Source organism: Cebus imitator, unplaced genomic scaffold (genome assembly GCF_001604975.1).
Source record: "Cebus imitator isolate Cc_AM_T3 unplaced genomic scaffold, Cebus_imitator-1.0 Scaffold90, whole genome shotgun sequence".
Taxonomy (NCBI): domain Eukaryota; kingdom Metazoa; phylum Chordata; class Mammalia; order Primates; family Cebidae; genus Cebus; species Cebus imitator.
The window spans coordinates 5,186,667-5,198,986 of record NW_016107405.1 but is presented as its reverse complement, the minus strand read 5'-3'; the positions used below and the strand labels follow the sequence as shown (position 1 = coordinate 5,198,986).

At 38.0% G+C, this 12,320-nt stretch overlaps 1 protein-coding gene across 15 annotated transcripts in view; it reads right to left on the bottom strand.

Annotated features, from left to right (window-relative positions):
* The window catches only part of ST7 (suppression of tumorigenicity 7), a 300,125-nt gene that overhangs the window by 168,311 nt on the left and 119,494 nt on the right, over window positions 1-12,320 (bottom strand). Inside the window, exon 1 of one of the 15 annotated variants that reach the window (XM_017535067.2) lies at window positions 8,679-8,781. The exons of the other annotated variants lie outside the window; for them this stretch is intronic. The gene's annotated coding sequence lies outside the window, so the exon portion shown is untranslated. Of the gene's footprint in view, window positions 1-8,678; window positions 8,782-12,320 lie in introns of those variants that run through there. 15 annotated transcript variants of the gene reach the window in all.

The following is a 12,320-nucleotide window of genomic DNA, read 5'->3' as shown; positions in this document are numbered from 1 at the left end:
TATTCAGAATTGAGCTCAGTTCTATACTGGGGTCTCTTTTCCCTCCTGCAACAGCTCGGAATACAATCTGCTTTTACTGCTTTAAATACTGTCAAGTTCTGGTTTTCTTAGTCATTGTGCAACTTTGGAAAACAGGTTGGCAGTTCCTCAAAATTTAAATAATAGAGTTATCACATGATCCAGCAATTCTGCTACTACATATACACTCATGAGAATTGAAAATACATGTTCATGCAAAAACTTGTACAAAAATGTTCTTAGAATTATTGTTCATAAAGCCAAAAAGTAGAAACAACCCAAATGTACATCAAGTAAAGAATGGATAAATAAAATATGGCATACCTATGTAATAAAATAATAGAAATAAATAACAATGGAGCACTGATACATGTAACAAAACGGATGGACCTTGAAAACATTAGGCTAAATGAAAGAAGCCATTCACAAAAGGCCAAATGTTGCATACTTCCATTTATATAAAATTTCTAGACTATGCAAATCCACAGAGACAGAAAGTAGATTAGTGGTTTCCAGAGAATGGTGGGAGTGGGGAGTGGAAAGTAACTGCTAATGGGTATAGAGTTTCCTTCTAGGATGATGAAAACACCCTAAACTTAGATAGTGATGATGGTTGCACAACTCTGTGAACATACTAAAAACCACTGACTCTCACTTTCTTTTGAGACGGGAGTCTCATCACACAGGCTGGAGTGCAGTGGTGTGATCTTGGCTTACTGCAACCTCCACCTCCTGGGTTCAAGAAATTCTCCTGCCTCAGCCTCCCGAGTAGTTGGGACTACAGGCACACACCACCATGCCCAGCTAATTTTTGTATTTTTTAGTAGAAATGGGGTTTCACCATATTGGCCAGGCCAGTCTCCAACTCCTGACCTCGTGATCCACCTACCTTGGCCTCCCAAAGTGCTAGGATTACAGGCATGAGCCACTGCCCCCAGCCTGAATCTCACATTTTTCTTTTTTTGAGATGGAGTTTTGCTCTTGTTGTCCAGGCTGAAGTGCAATGGCACAATTTTGGCTCACTGCAACCCCCAGGTTCAAGAGATTCTCCTGCCTTAGCCTCTTGAGTAGCTGGGATTACAGGCATGCACTACCACACCCAGCTAATTTTGTATGTTTGGTTAGAGATGGGGTTTCTCCATGTTGGTCAGGCTGGTCTCAAACTCCTGACCTCAGGTGATCTGCCCACCTCAGTCTTCCAAACTTCTGGGATTACAGGCATGATGAGCCACTGTTCCTGGCCAAATCTCACATTTTTAAAGGGCAGGTATTACTGTATATGAATTACATTTCAATAAAACTATATTAAAAAAAATAAAGTCATTGCTACAGGTTCGTTTGTTCAATACCTATTTTCTGAGGGCCAACTAAGTGTCAGTCGCTGGAGCTATAACAATACATAGACACAGTCTCTGCCTTCTTATAGTTTATGGTTTTGTGGAGGAAACCTGGGTTTAAATCTTGGCTCAACACTTGCGGGAATCTGGGAAAGTATTTTACTTCTTCATCTACAAGTAGGGTTTAAAGACAGGTGATTGGCTACTGGAAGGACTTGCTAAATGTTATTATCACTAAATGAGTATAAAGGCAAATTATAAATGTGAGGAGAGGGAAAAAAACATGAATAAATCAGGGGGACTTAGGTTAGGAGGTAGGAGAAGGTATTTCTTCAGGAAATGACATTTGGGCTGAAATTGGAAGGATCAGTTGGAGGGAGTCGGAAAGGAACTTGAAACCTGCAGACAAAGGAAAGTGTAAGTGCAAAGGTTCCAAGGCAAGGAAGAGTTTAAGATATTTCAGGAACCATGGTCAGATGATGCTAAGCAAGTGAGGGAGAGGTAGGCAGGAGCCAGAACGTGCTGGGTCTTGAAGACCAAAATAAGTACTTTGGATTTTATTCTAAGTACAATGGAAAATCACTGACGGTTTTTGAACAGAAGGACGGCATGATTCAAATTACATTTCAAAAAGATGACTGGCTGCTGAGAGGTGAAGAGCATGGTACAGTCAGAAGGCCACTGCTGTGCTCTAAAGGAAAGATAACCATGACTTGGATTATGCCATCATAGAGATTTTAACAGCCTTCACAGATACACAGAAATAAAAAACAAGGACTTGAGGCAGAATTTCCCCCTATTCTGCTCTATACATGCAGCCTCCACTGGATAGAATACAAAACGAATAGTGAATTGGTATAAAGTGTACCATAAAAGACTTTAACCAAAAACTCCTCAAATTCCTAGTTTTATTCCCAACTTGCTATGGAATCATGGCAAATGATTCCTCACCGATCCTCAGTTCTTTATCAGTATAATTAGAATAATAGCTTTTCCTCAAAAGTTACTCTAAGAACTGTCTAAATACATATGAAAGTGACTGCAGAGTTGCAGGCAGTATGCTTATAAGTGTTAATCAATTTAAGGGATACACCCAAAGGAAAACAAGATACACAATGAGATTAGTCATATTTCCCCCTTTAAGGTCAAAGATGTGTTTTGTTTTGTTTTAATGAGGATAAATTAAGGTTTTTCAATATACGATGGCCTGTAGAGAACACAACAGGGATCCATCTTCTACTGTTCCACAGTAGGCACTTGCTAAGAAACTCTTAAATTTTTTGCAGATGAAGGTCCTCTCCCACAGACACATCTCTGGGAAGCAAACAGTATTAAGAGAAAGCTTTTCTTTAAAGAAGCCCAGACCAGGGAATGTAGAGACCTGAGGAAGAGCAGTGTACATTTGCTATAAAAGAGCTTTATGAAGCAACTAATAAGAGAATTGATTTTAAGAGAAATTTTGGCAAAGTTCTTGACAAAATTATCTGTATTATAGAGTTAAAATTTGACCAAAATAAATAAATTACAGCCAAATTTCACCTGCAAACCACAACACTTTGGTCTTGCTGCTGGTGAAGACACCACTATACACATTATAGTCACCATTTCTCTGAAGCATGTTTGTAATAAGGGTACATTTGGGAACTTTGCTCAAGTTAATTAAACAGTTGTGAAAAAAGCAAATTCTTTTGAGACTTTTCTGGAAGCCCCTGACAGAAGCCTATAGGGAAGCAGTTTTCTAATTACCTTGGTATTTCATTAATGTTTTTCTGACTTTTTATAAGAATTACATCACATTTATTAAATTTTTTTCTAAGAAAGTATTAACTAGAAGAAAGGCAAAAGAATATATGTTTATTTACTAACATGTTAAGTAGGATAACATAGAAGAAAAAAAGACTTGCCCATGTATATTCTCCCATAAATTTTAATCTTTTATCTTCAACAGAAAAAGGTGGTAGTTTTTTCTTGTTGCAAGAAATGCCAAAAAAAAAAAAAAAAAAAAAAAACCAGAGGTAACAAAATAGAAAATGCCTTTAAATAAATTGCTATATTATGTTGCTGTAGTTATTATTTAATTACTGAAGAAATGTGAGGAAATCTAATTATTTCCCTAAATAGAAATTTAATGTTCTGAAGATTATTGTGCTTCAAATCTTATACAAGAACACTGATACACATTAGTATAAATAATATCTGTTGGGAATTGCTATAAATGGCACATATAGGTATTAAATTTCATCCCCTGGATGTAGTACCAAAGGTATTTTCCAAGTTAGTGTATGTTTTTAAAAATTCAGCTTTGTTTAAAGAAGCAAATAAACTATGCTTCTACAGGAAGAGATATAGAACCGAAAAAGGAGCAGATGGAATTTTATTTTGAGATGGGGTCTCGCTCTATCGCCCAGGCTGGAATGCAGTGGCCCAATCTCAGCCATTGCAGCCTCACCCTCTCAGGCTCAGATAATCCTCCCTCTTCAGCCTCTCAGGGAGTTGGCACTACAGGAACACATCACCATGCCCAGCTAATTTCTGTATTTTTACAAATACAAAACTGGTCTTGACCTTCTGGGCTCAAGTCATCTGTCCATCTCAGCCTCCCAAAGTACTAGGATTATAGGTGTGAGCCACTGTTCCTGGCCCAGAAATATTTTATACAAACTTAAATGTAAAAACCTTTTTCCGGGCCAGGCGCGGTGGCTCAAGCCTGTAATCCCAGCACTTTGGGAGGCCGAGGCGGGTGGATCACGAGGTCAAGAAATCGAGACCATCCTGGTCAACATGGTGAAACCCCGTCTCTACTAAAAATACAAAATATCAGCTGGGCACGGTGGCGCGTGCCTGTAATCTCAGCTACTCAGGAGGCTGAGGCAGGAGAATTGCCTGAACCCAGGAGGCGGAGGTTGCAGTGAGCCGAGATCGCGCCATTGCACTCCAGCCTGGGTAACAAGAGCGAAACTCCGTCCCAAAAAACAAAAAACAAACAAACAACAACAACAAAAAAAACCTTTTCCATGTCCTATCAATAGAAAGAAAAAAAAAATTAACAGAAAGAAAACCTTTATCACTGCAAAAACATTTAATCTTTGTCCTGTGCTTAAAGCAAAACAAGAGTTGGGACTATATTTTATAATTCACATAAAATTATCTGTCAAATTATTTAAAAACTTTTATCACTCAGATTTCTAATTTAATTCTGTCTAGGACCTCAAAAAAGAACACAGTGAAATACAAAAACAAAAGCAAAGAAACAAGAAAGCAAACAGTATTCTATTTCCGGTTTTATCTCTGATTTTGATTATTTTTCTATCTACAGGACAATGTCCCTATGTTTAAAAAATAAATTCTTTTAAATATCATTATAGATTAATGAGAACATCTGCAAAGGTCAAAACCAAGGGATTTCTTAACATTCTCTTTTCTACTACTTGAAAGATGTAAAAAACTAAAGGAAAGTTTCCAGCATCCTGTGCCACTGTATCTGACTATGTGGGCGGATCAAGTCACTAATAACTCTAACTAAAATGACAGAACTAACCCATTATTTTGGCACAGAATAGATAAACTGAATTGGTCACAAGGAGTGCTAGCCAAGTTCAGGATGTACCATTTTTTAATCCAGTGTTTTACATACGGAGTAGATGAACATAAACATTCGCTTTTTTCCTACCAAGAATCTAAATTTAACTATGATAAAATATTGTATTAATGATTATATCTTTTGAGGAGACCTCACATACTTCTTGTATCTTAGAAAATGTTAACACATATTAAATATAATGGTCCAGGAAAGGAAAAGGAAAAAGAATAAACACGTGAACTGCACGGCTACTGCTGCTTAGCAGTCTAACAGGCTAGCTCACTAAAATAAATTCCATAGACTACTATGAAAGTATGATTGAATTTCATATCACAATGAGTAAAAGATTAGTAAGCTATCACCTTTAATCAAACAATACTGATTCAGATCTCCATGACAGCACATGTGCTACAATTAGAATGAGCTCCCTGCTTAGGGGCTGAAAAAGTATAAGACAGAGTACCTGCTGGCAAAATTACCATCTATTATGGACTGAACTTTGTTCCTCCAAAATTCATACGTTGAGGCCTTAGCCCCCAGTGTCATGCGATTTGGAGATGGGGCCTTTGGGAAGCAATTAGAATTAGATGAGGTCATGAGGGAGAGGTCTAAGGGACCCTCATGATAGGATTAGTGTCCTCATAAGAAGAGACCCCTGAGAGCTTGCTGCCTTCCTCTCTCTCCCTCTCCCATATTTCCCCCCTCACTCTGTGAAGACACTACAAGAAGATTGTCTTCTGCAAGCCAGCAAGAACGACCTTGTACCAGAGAAGCAAGTCAGCTGGCATCTTGATCTTAAACTTTCCAACCTTCATAACTCTGAGAAAGAAATTCCTGTTGAGCCACCCAGTCCATGAAATTTTATTATGGCAGCCTGAGCTGCTGATTCATATATCATCAAATCAGTCACACACAAGTTATCCTTTTGAATCAGGACAAACCAGAAATATAATCTGAAAATGTGCTTAGATTCTTAAGCTTTGTGCTACATATTAATTTTCCAAGTGACAACCAATATAAACATTGTTCCTTTTCTTTTTCTGGCCCAGTAATGGCTACACTTTTCCTTTTAGTGTCAGTATCCCTCTCTATTAACCCTCTTATATATAACCCTCCATCTTTGCTATGTCTGTGAATTCAGACCTTCCTTTAATTACTAATTCAATTTCTATTCTTCCCCTGTGCCTTTACAGATGTAAAATTCAGGATCTTTGACTGGTCTTATAAAAAGTAGAATATTTACTTCTAATTTTTTCTTATTACTGAGCCTGGGATTCAGATAATTTACATAAATGTTATTTGGGTATCTAATTATTTTACGTAATAAAGAGTTTGCACCAAAATACTTGTAAAAAGCATCATAAATTACTCCTGCTCCCCCTCCATACCAACACAAATGTGTAGAAGGTAAGGTTCCAATAAGTTTAAGCAAGCTGGCCAGTGGGACAGGTGAGCCAATGGACTTGAATCTTGTAAGACTTGCTCTTCCTGCTTCCCCCTTTAGTGTAGGAGTCCTTAGAGTTGAATTTTGTGGTTGAGACTGCAGGAAAAAAAAAGCCAAATGGCCAGTCTGACTCCCTACAGCCCATACATGTTGGGGGGCTAAAACTCCTTTTAATTGTCTTTAAAAGGGCAGGAATTAGATTTATTTTTCCATTTATTTATGAGAAAGGCAACATTATATTTTGTTTTTATTGAGACAGAGTCACACTCTATCACCCAGGCTAGATTGCAGAGGCTCGATCTTGGCTCACTGCAACCTCCGCCTCCCAGGTTCAAGTGATTCTCCTGCCTCAGCAACCCGAATAGCTGAGACTACAGGTGCCTGCCACCAGGCCCAGCTAATTTTTGTATTTTTAGTAGAGACCAGGCTTCACTATGTTGGTCAGGCTGGTCTCAAACTCCTGCCCTCAGGTGATCCATCTCCCTTGGCCTCCCAAAGTGCTGGGATTACAGGTGTGAGCCATCGCACCTGGCCAGGGAATATTAAACATTATTTTATTTCATGGTAATCACAAGATTAAGAAAAAAATACATATATATGAAAAACATTATTTTAATTGTTTTAGAAACCCTGCAAACTATCATTTTAATAGAATTACTTTATTGGCTATTAGCTTTCCCACAAATTTATTATCCTTAAAATCACACTGTAGGTTCTAATCTATTTAACATTATACCTTAAATATATTTGTAAAGCATTTAGTCTTCATATTTTTCATTGTAATGACTTGACAAGATTATGTCATGTTGATGTAGCATTACTTACATACCAGTTTCCTTTCAATGAACATTGAAGTTAAACACTAGGGGCTGATCATCATGTGCACACATATTTCCTTGGGATAAATCCCTAGGGATGAAACCGCTAGACCAAAGGATCTGAGCAATTATTTTCACTTTTCCTACATTTTGCCTTTTTTCCCCCAAGAAAGCTGTACCAATTTTCTTCAACAATAATGAATGACCCCCTGGTTCCTCTTTAAAGTAAAAGTCTACAAACTTTAGTACAACATTACCAACATGAGATGTTCTCTTTTGTGAAAGGAGGGAGATTACCTCAGTAATTATAAAATTATATCCGTGTGCTATAAATTTAAGCATGATCTTTAATGAGGACTTATATAATAAACTTTTTTCATGTTCACTTTACTAACTGTATTTCTCCCTTATGAATTACATCTCATTTGTTCATTTATCTATAAATGTTAAATGAACAAGACTAAATGTTTGGTAGATTAAAATGAACAAATGCTGGTTCCTCAAAAAATTAAAAATAGAATTATCATACATATGATGCAACAAGTCTACTTCTGGGTATACACCGAGAAGAATTGAAAATGGGGTGTCAAAGAGATGTTTGTACACCCATGTTCATAGGAGCATTATTCACAGCACCTTAAAACATGGAAACAACCCAAATTTCTATCAACAGATGAATAGATAAGCACAATGTGGTATATATACACAACAGAATAGAATTCGACTTTAAAAAGGAAGGAAATTCTGATGTAGGCTACAAGATGGACGAACCTTGAGGTATTACTTATGCTAAGTGAAATAAGCCAGTCACAAAAAGACAAATGCTGTATAATCCCATTGATATTAAGTAGTTAGAGTAGTCAAAATCACAGACACAGAAAGTATAACGGTGGCTTCCAGAGTCTGGGGGAAAGGAAAATGGGGTGTTATCAATTAATGGGTACAGAATGTCAGTTTTACAAATGATAAGTGTTACAGAGATGAATGATGGTGATAGTTGCATAACATTATGGATGAATTTAATATCACTGAACTGCACACTTAAAAACGGTTAAAAGATGGTAAATTTTATGTGTATTTTACCACAACAAAAAATATACTTAAAAAAAGTTAATGGCAATATGTAGGTGGTGGCTATACAGGTATTCACTGTGTGAACCTTGAAAGAGCCAATCCCTCAGGATAAATCCTGAGTTGCTAGCTGGGCCTAAATTCAATTAAGAGCCAGGAGACCATTTATTGACTAGAGGTCACACATGTACTCTGAGTTCCTGGAAAATCTACATGTCTACTTAACTGAGACTTTCATAGGTGCCTGTTCCTGTTTATGTCCCCTGAACCAAACAATAGGCTGTGACCTATGTTAGCCAATCAGAACTAAGGAAGTTCGAATTCTTCATTTGCATAAGTGGACCTGAGTGCAAATCTGAACAGGAACTTTCTGTAAAAAGCAAACCCTCCCTTTGTTCTATGGAACTCACCTTCATTTTACACCGAAGGCTGCATCTCTCCAGTTTGCAAACTGATGGAATAAAGTCTCTTTCCTCTAAATTCCTTTTCAGATGACTTTTGTTCACAACTCTAAGACTCCTTCAACTTTGCTGTATGTTTGAGGTTTTTGTAATAAAATGTTGAAAAAACTTTCAAAAAATGAACAAAGACTCTACAATTCATAGATAAGATTTTTCAGTCATGTCGGTGCAAATCTATTTTCCCACTTTGCTACCGTTACCATCCTTTTAAAAACTTACTAAGCATACATTTTGAATATTTTTTAAATCAATTTTTCTATTTCTTCCATTCATTCATTTAAAACTAAAAGAGATATTCTTTCACAGTCCTATCATATATTCTATTCTATTTTCTGTTGGTCTGTCCAGAACATGATTTTTTTTCATTAATTTCATTCACTTATTAATTTCCAATTTATATTGCTATATAGTAAAAGATGTCGACATAACTACTTAAAAAAAAAAAAAAAAAAAAAAAAAAAAAAAAAAAAAAAAAAAAAAAAAAAAAAAAAAACCTGCTACATAGCTTCCCAACACCACTGTAATCCTTCCTTATTGGGAGAAAACACATTTATCCTATCAAGTGCTTATATATTGTTAAATATATTTCTAGACTCAAGTATTGTTCCACAGATCTGTGTTTAAACTTGTTCGTCATTATTACTCATTACCCTTTTCGGGAAAGGTTCTTAGGAAACTCCCATGTTTATTTTTCCATTAGATCATCCTTTCAAGCTCCCCCCAAATTCCCAGAATGATTTTAACTGAAATGGTATTATATTCACAAATTAACTTTGAAAAGTATTTATATAAATTAAAACACTACACATATAGAATAGCATTATCACATATATTTCTATCATACATGTAATAGTTTCACAGCATTTTGGCTTTCTAATACTTGTTCTCAGAATAAAGAAGCTTCGTGCTGGTTTCTTGAAACTATTATTGTTATATAACAACTTCTCTGTAATTCTATTTCCATGTCCAGTCTTTACTTAAATCAGAACATATTTAAAACCCACCTTTTCTTCTAGCTGCAAATAAACCTGAAAAGAGGCAAGGTTTTCCACCTAAGCTGGAATCACAAAAGAGGTAGAGGGAAATTAGTTCCAGCCCATAATTATAGAAACATTTCCCTTATACAATGGTTCTGCAGTCATGAGTTACCTGACATCCTGCTTGCCTTCTCCAAATACAACTGATTCTGCTAGTGATTCATAGCTCTCAGGCCTATTTTGATCTCCATTACCCATAGACTCTTATTCTTTGACCAGCCAATGTCTAGCCCCACCCAAGGTCTGCATGCTTCAGCTACCTCCAGACCTTCCCACCAAAAGATCTCACTGCACTTGTGTCGACTGGTTACATTGATCAAACGATGTAAAATTCCAGAACAAAATTTTAACACTTAATCAGACAAATCCTAAATATGGTGGAAGTGTAAGGTCCAAGATCAGAAATATATTAAAAGAAAACTAACAATTAGTTGGTAAGAATTTGATTGATTTTTTGAGACAGAGTCTTGCTCTGTTGCCCAGGCTGGAGTGGGCTGGTGCAGTCTTGGTTCACTGCAGCCTCAACCTCCTGAGATCAAGTGATCTTCCACCTCAGCCTCCTAAGTAGCTGGGACTACAGGCACACGTCACAACACGTAGCTAATTTTTTTTTTTTTTTTTTTTTTTTTTAGAGACAAAGTCTCACCATTTAGCAGAGCCTAGTCTTAAACTCCTGGAGTCAGGTGATTTTCCCACCTTGGCCTCCCAAAGTGCTGGAATTACAGGTACAAGCCACCATGCCTGGCCAAGAATTTGATTTCATATTAAGATCCACAATACTTCTAACCAGAGACAGTATTTCTAAGAAATACAGTCTCTGAGGGATGACATAATTCTCAACTCCAGAACAAGTTTAGATCTATATCTCTAACATATTCATATATATCCATAAATATGCCAGAAATATCATATATATTACATACATATATACGTTCTCACATATACATATGAATGAACAAAACTTTGCCATTATTTGTGTCCATTCTAGTATATAAGACAGGCAAAGGCATATTTATTGCCTTGAATACTATTACCTTTTTAAATAATAATCTGTTCAAGGGACGGATCCAAGATGGCCAAATAGGAATAACTCTGGAGTGCAGTTTCCAGCAAGAACAATGCAGAGGGTGAGTGAACACTGCATTTCCAAACGAGTTATTACTGCCCACAGACCAGGAGATTACCAGGCTGAAATGCACCACAAGCTCCCAGCATGGCTGTTTCAGCCAGTGCAGCAGGTCTCTGCACAAAAACTCACAGAAATCTGGGCGGCTGTTTCAACTGGCGCCTAGAATGCCTGGGAGACAGAGCCACCCATTCAACTGAAAAAAAGGAGGCTGAAACAGGGAGCCAGGTGATCTGGCTCGACGGATCCCACCCCCACAAAGACCAGCAATCTGAAATGCTCTGGATTGAGTTTCACAGCAAGCACAGCTGGACGCAGGACAGTCCAGCTCTGTTGGGGGAAGGGTGTCCACCATTCTGAAGTAGTCCGCTATTACCGAGGCAGTCCTCCATTACTGAGGCAGACCGCCATTACCGAGGCAGTTCTAACTATACCCCTATAAACAAAACCGCGAGGAAGTTCATACAGCAGCTGGGCAGAGCCCACAGCAGCTTAGCAACGCCTCTGCTGGGAGACTGTGACTAGGCTACCTCCTTGCTGGGCAGTGCTGCTCTGAAAAAAAACAGCAGCACATCAGGAACTTATATATAGAGCCCCACCTTCCCAGGACAGGGCACCTGGGAAAAAGGCGGTTATGAGTTCCACTGCAGCAGACTTAAACGTACCTGCCCAGCAGCTCTGGATAGAACAATGGAGCTCACAGCTCAGCACTTGGGCTCCTACAAGGAACAGACTGTCTCCCGAAGCACCTCTGTGACCCTCGTATATCCAGAGTCCCCTCATAAAGGAGAGCTCAGGCTGACATCTGGCAGGTATCCTTCTGGGATGAAGATAACAAGAAGAAACTGGCAGCAACCCTTACAGTTCTGCAGCCACCGCAGGTGATCCCCAGGCAAGCAGAGTCTGGAGTGGATCTCCAGCAGTCCTACACCAGAGGGGCCTGACTGTTACAAGGAAAACCAAAAAACAGAAAGAAACAAATTCATCATCAACAAAAAGGATGACCACTCAGAGACCCCATCCGAAAGTCACCAACTACAAAGACCACAGGTAGATAAATCCTTGAAGATGGGAAGAAACCAGTGCAAAAAGGATGAAAACACCCAAAATCAGAACGCCTCTCCTCCTCCAGGGGATCACAACTCATCACCAGCAAAGGAACAAAGCTGGATGGAGAATGAATCTGATGAAGTGACAGAAACAGGCTTCAGAAGGTGGGTAATAAGAAACTACTTGGAGCTAAAAGAACATGTTCTAACCCAATGCAAAGAAACTAATAACCTTGAAAACAGGTTTGGCAAAATGCTAACAAGAATAAACAGCTTACAGAAGAATATAAATGACTTAATTGAGCTGAAAAACACAACATGAGAACTTTGCGAAGCATACACAAGTTTCAATAGCCAATTGAACAAGCAGGAGAAAGGA